The sequence below is a fragment of the Haliotis cracherodii genome, unplaced genomic scaffold (genome assembly GCF_022045235.1).
Source record: "Haliotis cracherodii isolate W230 unplaced genomic scaffold, xgHalCrac1.p SCAF_18, whole genome shotgun sequence".
In the NCBI taxonomy this organism is placed as follows: domain Eukaryota; kingdom Metazoa; phylum Mollusca; class Gastropoda; order Lepetellida; family Haliotidae; genus Haliotis; species Haliotis cracherodii.
The window spans coordinates 26,689,978-26,700,704 of NW_027266273.1; the positions used below are offsets into that span (position 1 = coordinate 26,689,978).

The 10,727-nt window shown below is 41.8% G+C and overlaps 1 protein-coding gene across 2 annotated transcripts in view; it reads right to left on the reverse strand.

The window, feature by feature from the left end:
- Positions 1–7,995, reverse strand: part of LOC139465945 (delta-type opioid receptor-like) — a 98,497-nt gene extending 90,502 nt beyond the window's left edge. Inside the window, exon 1 of one of the 2 annotated variants that reach the window (XM_071247953.1) lies at positions 7,790–7,995. The gene's annotated coding sequence lies outside the window, so the exon portion shown is untranslated. The other variant, XM_071247954.1, reaches the window with a different exon arrangement.
- Between the last annotated feature and the right edge of the window lie 2,732 nt (positions 7,996–10,727).

The window sequence follows — 10,727 nt, forward strand, 5'->3', positions numbered from 1 at the left end:
TTGCAATAAGAACGCTTTGAGGAAAGACGATTGAATAGACGGAATCTGACCTCGGCAATGTCGGACAAGTAAATTGTATGCACAGGATGGTACTGCCCGCACATTCTCACAATCCTCACGTGGATTAACTGTACCTTTTCTCCAAATACCGATTGTCATAGCTCTAACGCTTTCGGATACGATGGTTCGGCCATCGCGTTCATCTTCGTTGCACAGCCACTTCTATGGGGGAAACAACTCACTAGACTACACTCTCAAAGATAACGACGTCATCAAGTTGCGAGTGCATGCTCGAATCTCCTGAAATGACGTCATGATAGAACAATGTTTTCTTTTGAAATAAACCACACCTCGCTCTTCATTTTTTTGCGATTCATGGCCGAGCAACCTAGCTTATGTATGTATATAAGTGATAGAAGTAAGTATTCGGATGGATTGTTTTCTAAAAGAGACAGGGTGGTAATGTACCATGCTGTTTGTCAAGCGTGATGATTGGTATGGTAGCGTACCAAGCTGTATGTTAAGCCTGATGATTGAGATTGTAGCGTACCAAGCCGTATGTCAAGCCTGATGATTGTGATGGTAGCATACCAAGCTGTTTGTCAAGCCTGATGATTGGCATAGTGTGTACCAAGCTGTTTGTCACGCCTGACGATTGGGATGGTGTGTACCAAGCTGTATGTCAATCCTGATGATTGGGGTGGTAGTGTACCATGCTGTTTGTCAAGCCTGATGATTGGCATAGTGTGTACCAAGCTGTTTGTCAAGCCTGATGATTGGGATGGTGTGTACCAAGCTGTATGTCAATCCTGATGATTGGGGTGGTAGTGTACCATGCTGTTTGTCAAGCCTGATGATTGGAATGGTAGTGTACCAAGCTGTTTGTCAAGCCTGATGATTGCGATTGTAGTGTACCAAGCTGTTTGTCAAGCCTGATGATTGGGATGGTAGTGTACCAAGCTGTTTGTCAAGCCTGATGATTGCGATGGTAGTGTACCATGCTGTTTGTCAAGCCTGATGATTGGGATGGTAGTGTACCAAGCTGTTTGTCAAGCCTGATGATTGCGATGGTAGTGTACCATGCTGTTTGTCAAGCCTGATGATTGGGATGGTAGTGTACCAAGCTGTTTGTCAAGCCTGATGATTGCGATTGTAGTGTACCATGCTGTTTGTCAAGCCTGATGATTGCGATGTTAGTGTACCAAGGTGTTTGTCAAGCCTGATGATTGCGATTGTAGTGTACCAAGCTGTTTGTCAAGCCTGATGATTGGCATGGTGTGTACCAAGCTGTATGTCAATCCTGATGATTGGAATGGTAGTGTACCATGCTGTTTGTCAAGCCTGATGATTGGGATGGTAGTGTACCATGCTGTTTGTCAAGCCTGATGATTGCGATGGTAGTGTACCAAGCTGTTTGTCAAGCCTGATGATTGGGATGGTAGTGTACCATGCTGTTTGTCAAGCCTGATGATTGCGATTGTAGTGTACCAAGCTGTTTGTCAAGCCTGATGATTGCGATGGTAGTGTACCAAGCTGTTTGTCAAGCCTGATGATTGCGATGGTAGTGTACCAAGCTGTTTGTCAAGCCTGATGATTGCGATGGTACTGTACCAAGCCGTATGTCAAGCCTGATGATTGGGATTTTCCCATCGTGAATTTTTCCTTCACGTCGAGCAATATACTATCCGCGCCAGCTTATGTTGTATGAGGTACAGTCGAGTATGCTCTTTCTACCAAGATTTCATGCCATATTTATGGTGCCAGCCTCTCACGTAGAGCATCATCCCCAGCTGATGGTGTATACATTACTCATTTGCGTAGGTGCTTAAGAACATGTGCATATCATTCATATTTCACTAAAGACACATTTTCCTGACAGCTGAGCTTTTCAATCAAAGTTTTACCATCAAAGGCCTGGTCAAGTTTACGGTAGACATTCTGAGGAATGTACTAATATGTAATAATTATAGGTGAACTGCCAACATGATGCTCAATGCTTTCCCATACTATGACCTAACGTGCAGTTTTCACTCTTTCGTACACACTGGCACTTACTCTGATCGACCGGTGGTCATGCTGGGTGAATAATTGGTTGATGGTGAAGCGCCGTACCCCAACGACGTGGATCTTCGCGCATGTTCCTGATCACTGGATTGTCAGGTCCAGATTTGATTGCTTGCCGGCCACCGTCGTGTGACAGGTGTTAGGCTAGGTTGAGCAACAAACAAGCACTTATTTTGCCATGAAACAATGTGTGCGGTTCGGGTGTTGTCGGTAGAGAAGGGCATTTTTACCCTTTTCGCGAACACCTGGTGTCGTCACTGTTTTTCAGTGATGCGTTCATATAATTGTCATCACTACTTCGCCGTTTACTGCTAATGGAATCTGTTTCGGCAGGTACTCCAGGCAGAATATTCCTGGCGTTGACAGTTTGTATTTACAATGTTGAAGTAATATAACCCTCACTCGAATAGATCTATACGACCATCATTACGTATACTGTACGGTAATCGCAGCCCTCATTGATGATATGAAATGATATGTTAAGATTGTTGAAACGTTACAGCCTACCTGAGATAACGATATGTACGTACTTGTAGGCATAATAATAGTATATCTACTTATGAAATACAAAATAATGAAAATTCCGCCTTGGGAATAATTGTGAGTCCATAATGAGTCCATTTGTATGGCGCCAAACTCCATACCAGCTCGTGTGCTCGTGGCGCTAACATAGTGCAAGGGTAATACTTGTCAAAGAGAAATGTTTTTAGTCTTGCCTTAAAGACAGATAGGGTCTCTGCAGTTTTTAGGGCTTCTGGGAGTGTATTCCACAGCATAGGTGCTTGACAGGAGAATGATCTGAATAATGTGATATATGAATATGTGTCTACACAAATACAGTATGGTAAACGACATTGACGCTCAGAAGGGATCAGTGTCGTGAAGAAATATAATTTCTCAATATGGTTATTTATGTAATCTAACCTCCTGACTCGATATTCTTTAAACATGTCGTAGAAAATATTTTCTTAGAGCCATAGTGATTAACCTTCACGAACGGCGACTGCTACTAATACGAAAGGCTATTCCTGACAAAACGTATTTTTTAATGCTTCCAGAGCAGTGCCCCCTAAATTACCGCTTTCACCCTTAACCATGTCCTCACTTTTAATTGTGACATTCATGAAGGTACATATACCGAGACACCTCATAATCAACAGGGAACACCGGAATTTGTCCGAGATCCTTGACATCAAAATGTATGCCTTTAAAATGAGAGATCTAAACAGTCAGGCAAATCCTGAAACTTACATACTCTCAAGTTACTACACATAAGACGATCACTATACATCTCACATGGATATCCAAGGTCATGGTAAAGGGGATGGAGGTAAGCAGAGTCCAGCTAAAGTTAAAATTTTTGGTTTGGTTTGTTGTTTAACACCGCACTCAGCAATATTCCAGCTATATGACGGCGGTCTGTAAATAATCGAGTCTGGACCAGACAATTCAGTGATTTACATCATGAACATCGATCCACGCAATTGGGATCGATGACAAGCATCAACCAGGTCAGCGAGCCTGATCACCCGATCCCGTTAGTCGCCTTTTACGACAAGCATAGTCGCCTTTTATGGCAAGCATGGGTTGCTGAAGACCTATTCTACCCCGGACCTTCACGGGTCTAAAGTTAATATTTGTTCATCTCGTTGCAACATGCTTCATGTTATACTTTCTCAGTCTTCCTATCTTAAGTCGGACATTACTCCATACAATAAAGAATATATAATGTATTTCCATCACTATTCCACATCTAAGTGTGATTACTATGTCATTCCAGAAGCCACCCCTGACTACATCAACGTAGCAGTCGTTGGTGGCAATGTCAAAGGGCACGTCAGTGAGACCCGTCATCAAAAATAATATCAGGTAAGCCAGAGAGATATAGAGATTACTACACGAGTGGCTATCAGATCGTATCTGACAGGCACGAGTACAGTAATCTGTTTCTTACACACACTAAAATCGCACCTTTTTAGCATCGAACCGATGAATTTTGTCTATTCTCATGATTGCAGTAGCGCATTGATGCATAACACCTCTGTCATAAGTGACGTCATCCTAAGATACTCATAATGTGACCCTACACAAAAAGGTTTCCCTCATATATGTGGATTATCAAGGCGATGATGAAAATGCAAATTAGACAAAAACCAAGAACACACTGTGTGCCAAGTCGAAAGTTTACACCTCAAAGAAATTACCAAATATGTACAACAATGTTTACTTCCGTATGACATCACTACCGGTGACCGACCTTTACAAAATGGCGTGTTCACTGACGACAGTACGCGGGATTTTCAGAGGAGGTTTTCGTTGATTGAGGGATCGTATACACATAAATGTGTCACGTAAGTAATCAGAAACATTCTGACAATCTTCGTAGTTATTTGTTTACCATGTTTTCCAATGTAACAAAGAGAATTATTTAGAAATGCAGACAACTATCGTCATCGTTGTGCGTGATTTAGCGTCAGTCATGGCGTCACACAGGACGGAAACTTTTACGGCTTCTGTTGAATTTATCACATCATTGTAATGTATATATGTGTAATTCCACAATTAGTGCAACGATACTCTTCCCATGAATATTCCCAAATGCGTGATGGAGCCAGTGTATGCAACAATTAGTCGAAAGTACCTCTAAAAATGCTACACAGTGTAAATCTGAATTTTGCTTTGTTTACATTTCAGCAAGTACAGTTTTCCGAGCACAGTTTTCGTTTCCATACCTAATTTATTTCGCATGATTTCATCTAGATAATTTGCATTGGTGACAAAGACCATTTATCCATTGTTTAGAAAATGTATGAGGAATTCAGGGATGCATGTATAGCAGCTGAGTTTGAAATATACCTGATCGAATAAGCGTCTCATAACCGGCATTTTGTAAACACAATCCAATATGGCGGATCGTACACTTCGGCGTTCGTGTATGCGTATTTTCTAAATCATTCTAAACGATTCTAGGCTTATCAGCGACGTTTCAGAATTATCATTAGTGATGTGATACCCGTGATCACTAATATTCTATTTTGCTATTTTAATTATTCGAGTAAATATCCGATATTTAGATTTCTAAACACACAGTAAATATTTATATAACGCCGTGAATTGTGATTTGGCGAGATTTACAATATACCTAACTTTCAGTCACTTTCAGTAATTTTAAATTGCCTAAAATGACAGTAAATGATAAACAGAAAGGGGGAATTCAAAACTGTGAAGATTCTGCGTGATGTATTTTGAATTTTATTCGATTTCGAAGTAAGGGTTGAAGAGAAGGGACATATGTGTCGCTGTGGCATCCAGGGGGTTTACACTGATAATAATAACAAACAAACTCGCAGACGAAGACGAGTTTGTTTGTTTTTATTATTAATTACACGGTCTTGCTGTTCAATACAGACCTAGGTGAACATTCGACTGAAGCACGAGCTACTTATGAATGACTTACACTCAGGAAAGTAGTCCGTCATCATCTGACCCCAGGTCATCACCATGGAGTAGCCAATCACGGGCCTGGAATTCGATCTCACACATATGTTTGATACCAGTTATCTTAAATGGGTTTCTCACCCACGGGCCCTTTACTTTATGCAATACGACCGTCGATATGTAAATAAGGGGGATCCTATTTGCGCACGTTACTATCCAAACAAAAGTGATCCCGTGTGTGTCATAAACTGGATGTAATGGCTAATTATGGCTTTTTAACGGCATTTGGAGTCTCGAATTCAATAAACGAAGGTGAATATCCCCTAGCGATACGCTAAAGTATGACGGAAGACCTGTTATTTTCTTGGGAAACTTCATTTGTTATTTCTTCAATCTGCTGTTGCAAATGCTATTTTCGCAAAGTACAGTTGTATGACGAAGGCGACTAGCCATTTATCTTGCGGTGATGGCATCTTGACAATTTCCTAAGTAAACCAGAATTGTTTTGATTCTACTTCAGTGACGAAACTGTTATTAGTCATTCAGGAGTCTTCTGTAAAGTGTCTGAAGGGAGTGGGTGGGAAACTTGGTTTGGATTAACGCCGCTCTGAACAGTATTTCAGTTAATCCGCTTTATGGGAGAGGAAGGCCCGGAGTGGTGTTGGCCCCAGATGTTTAACACGTTGGTGAAACACAAGCACGGTTTATTACCGAGCAACATTGAAATACAATCAGGATGGATCTACGATCATAGGTTTCCGGCACGCCCTTCGGACGCACATCACCATTGCACAGCGAATTGCGAAACCTTAGATGACTGGGACACCAATGCCCCCGAACGGTTTTCGTACGCACACCTGTTTGCGGACACCTGGTATCACCACTATTAGATGGTGATTATTGGACGCATGCTCATGATGTGGCCGGCATTGTACGGTCGACTTTGGTTTTGTCGCTTTCATTTGATACATTGACACAAGTACATAATGCTTCACATCAGTAATGATGTTTCTAGGTTTGTCAGAACCATACCCGTCCTCGTGGGTTTCAACGAAGTGGTAAACGTCTGAGACCTGCATCACTTCGGGCTTTCCTCCCACATTAAGCTGACATGCCGCGATATAACTGTCATACTTTTAAAAGCGGGGTTAACCCAACTCACTCACTCATCAGTAATGACCGTCTTTCTGCGTAATACAATATTAATTGCTAATTAATATTAATCAGTTTCCAAGACGCCCTCTACATATTCTATGTCGTGGACCATATGTCTATGTATGGACCTCTGTATCAAAACCACAAGTATGGCGCAGACGGTAATAAAAGGCTTGCTGAAGATGCTGCGTTTGTGCCAAAGCTGCCCATCCCCTGATAATGTGTTGGCTACTCTCATTGCATTTAGTTGTAGAAGTTGTTGTAGTAGTAGTAGTAGTGGTAGTGTTAGTGGTAGTAGTATTTAACGTATCAGTAACATTGTGATTCCGTTACAAATGCGGTAATATATATGAATGTGCCAGATGTTGTATTTAGGGTGGAAAAGTACCAAGTATGCAAGTAAATATGTCGATATACTCCTTATGTCCACTGACCACATCTTCAGAACCACGTGATAACAATAGTTAATATGGCATTATGTTGTTAACCATATATGTACCAAACAGTGCACAAATCAGAATAGATTTCAACATGAAAGCAAATTGTTTGTATACTATTCTACCATATTTCAGTTTACGTGCATGATTTGAAAACGTGAGAAACAGTTCAACCTGCCTGCAAATGTTCCCAATCCGATTGTATTGGGTGTCTCAGTGACATCAGCACGACGCTTCCATTTTTTATGTTTGACGCAAAATGAGAGCGTAATAGCGTTATGAATCCAATCTAAATTGTCATTGGCATGTCATTCTGGAGAAAGAACTTGCGCGTGTGTGTGGAGTTATTTTGTAGTGTAAGTATTTCATCATTTATCATTTGTTAGAACTTATATACAGTAGTTTTAATTGTAACTAATTTATTTTATTTTATTTTTTTATCAGTCAGGTTGATTGTGCTTTATCGTGTTGATGTCACATGCATCCTTTATGAATGAAATCGGCGATTCTGAGTGACATTTCGATGAATCCGACATAGTCGTACTTTAGTTTTATTTCATAATAAACTACTGAGTGCGTAGATTACGTTTACAAGATTTTCGTTGAATAAATAGTGAATCATTTCACACTTACCTTTCGCTGGTTGCACCAATATTACTCTTAGCGTCGAAAAAGCAAGAATAGTGATTTCTTACCTGTCGACTAGATACAGGCGATAAACAAGTGTTCAGCTGCACAGGTAAACTGGTGCGCCACCTTTCGCCAGGTCAGGTACATGGTGATTGCTCCTCTCTCCTAATACACGACCTCGGATGGCGCTATCCAATCAACTTGTAGAAGGATCGAATCAATGTTGAGTGACTGGGAAAATCACATGCTCTCACACTGTCCCTCCCGACGCTATCGTCGTTGAGGGGAAATCTAACCGCGAGAACCTCTATCGTAGTCGCTAAGACTTGCTACTTTCAGTTCGGATATTGGTGTGGAAATATCGGTATTAGCCCGCCCACTCAAGGCCGAACAAGCGATTGGCAGGAGCGCCTATGCGCTGATTGACACGTTGGCTATTATTTCAATAACGAAACCTAAACCTATTTAGTTATCATACGTATGGCATGGTAAGCCCCAGAAAAGGACTAAAGTAATTGCAGAATGCTCCGTTGTTGCTAATACACCTTGGAGGCTACTGTCAGGGGCCATTGCAGAATAGTTTAATTGGCGCTGATTCAAGTTGAAACCAAGGAATCAGGAGATACAGACAGGGGAAGGGTTCTAACAAGATGCTGTAGCAATCTGGGCAGTTGTTAAGGGGCTCTGTCGCTGGACCATGCAGAGGCTGAGGCATTATATTTTCGTGTGATGGGTAAATTGGGTGGGGGCGTGGGAGAGAGAGTTGTAGCCGTTGGGTGGTAGCGTTGATGAGAGAGTTGTAGCCGTTGGGTGGTAGCGTGGATGAGAGGGTTGTAGCCGTTGGGTGGTAGCGTGGATGAGAGGGTTGTAGCCGTTGGGTGGTAGCGTGGATGAGAGGGTTGTGCCTTAACGTTAGGGGTGTTATCACATGGTGAGAGCGTGGATAGGAGTGTAACTTTAGCGTACTGAGAACACCGATGCTATCATTTCGTGATATTATGGATGAGAGGTTTGTAATTGCTAAGGTTTCTGTTGTTTAGAGAGACGATGGATGGTAGGTTTGTTATCGTTTAGTGAGAGTATTGATGAAAAGGTTGCTGTTGTCTGGTGAGGGAATGGATGATAAGGTTGCTGTTGTTTACAGTGCCTGAGTAATTTGGGTTTAACGATGTTTTTATCAGTATTCCAGTTATATCACGGCGTGTCAGCCTAATGTGGGAGGAAAGCTCGAAGTGATGCAGGTCTCAGACGTTTACCACTTCGGCTAAACCCACAAGCATAATGTTGTTTAGTTAGAGCATGGATGACAAGGTTGCTGTTGTTTAGCGAGAGCATGGTTAATAGAGTTGTTATCGTTTACTTAGAGCATGGATAATAGGGTTGCTGTTGTTCAGAGAGAGCACGGATGATAAGGTTGCTGTTGTTTAGTGAGAGCATGGATCATATTGTTGTTATCAATTAGTGAGAGCATGGATGATAACGTTGCTGTTGTTCAGAGAGAGCATGGATGATAGGGTTGCTGTTGATAATTTAGAGCATGGATGTTAGAAGTTCGTTATAGCCAAGGGAGAGAACGAACACAACAGATGAGAAGGGTTGTAGTGAGTATGTTGTTATCGTTGTATGATTTCGTGGATGAGGGTCGGCATCGCGTAGTGAGCGAGTGTATGTGACGGATGTAAGAGCGTGATAGTTAGGGTGTGTGTGTTATCGTTGGGTGGGAGCTGCGATATGAGGGTTGTAATAGTAACGTAAATTAATTGATGAGAGGTTTGATGTCACTCATTGAAAGTGTTGATAGTAAGAGTGTGGATGAGGGGGTTGTTATCGAATAGTAAGTGTGTAGATGTGGGGGTTGTTATCGAGTAGTGAGAGTTTGGATGAGAGGGTTGTTATAGAAGTGGGGGAGAGTATAAAGGGGTTGTTATTGAATAGTATGTATGTGGATGAGTAGGTTGTTACAACGTACTGAGAGAGTATGACGGGGTTGTTATTGAATAGTATGTGTGTGGATGAGAGGGTTGTTATAACGTACTGAGATAGAGAGTATAAGGGGGTTGTTATCGAATAGTAAGTGTGTAGATGAGGGGGTTGTTATTGAATAGTATGAGTGTGGATGAGAGGGTTGTTATAACGTACTGAGAGAGAGAGAGAGTATAAGGGGGTTATCGAATAGTAAGTGTGTAGATGAGGGGGTTGTTATCGAGCCGTGAGAGTGTGGATGAGAGGCTTGTTATAGAAGTGAGGTAGCATATAAAGGGGTTGTTATTGAATAATATGAGTGCAGATGAGAGGGTTGTTATAGAAGTGAGGGGGCGTATAAAGGGGTTTTCATTGAAAAGTATGATTGTGGATGACGGGGTTGTTTTGGCTTCGTAAGAGGGCGTATGAGAGGGGGAATGAGAGGGCTGTTATTGAATAGTAAGAGTGTGGTTAAGAGGGTTGATATACCGCAGTGAGAGACCGTATAAGGAGGCTGTTATCGAATATTAAGAGTGTGGATAAGAGGGTTGTTATGGCTTCGTGTGAAGGGCGTATGAGAGGGCTATTATCGAATAGTAAGAGTGTGGCTGAGAGGGTTGTTTTAGTGAAGTGAGGGTATGAGAGGGTTCTTATGGCTAACATGATGAAGGACAGCTATAGTCATATCAAGAGAGCATGTAGCAGGTATAATCGCTTGGTTGTATTGTTGGGGACGGAATATTATGGTTATTGGTGTGGAGACGGAATGCTTTGTCAGGAACAATCGCAAGGTGGGGATTTTATTTGCTAGATTTAGATTAAGATGCTCGTGTGTTTGTTGTTTCAGGCCATACTCAGCAATAGTCCAGCTCTTTGACGTATAAAGCCGACGGTACGTAATTCATCGAGTCTGGGGCGGACAATCCAGTGATTGACATCATGAGCATTGATACAATGACATGCATTAATCAAGTCAGCGGTCCGATATGCATGTCGCCTCTTACACCAAGCATGGGTTGAAGAAGACCTGTTCTAATTCGT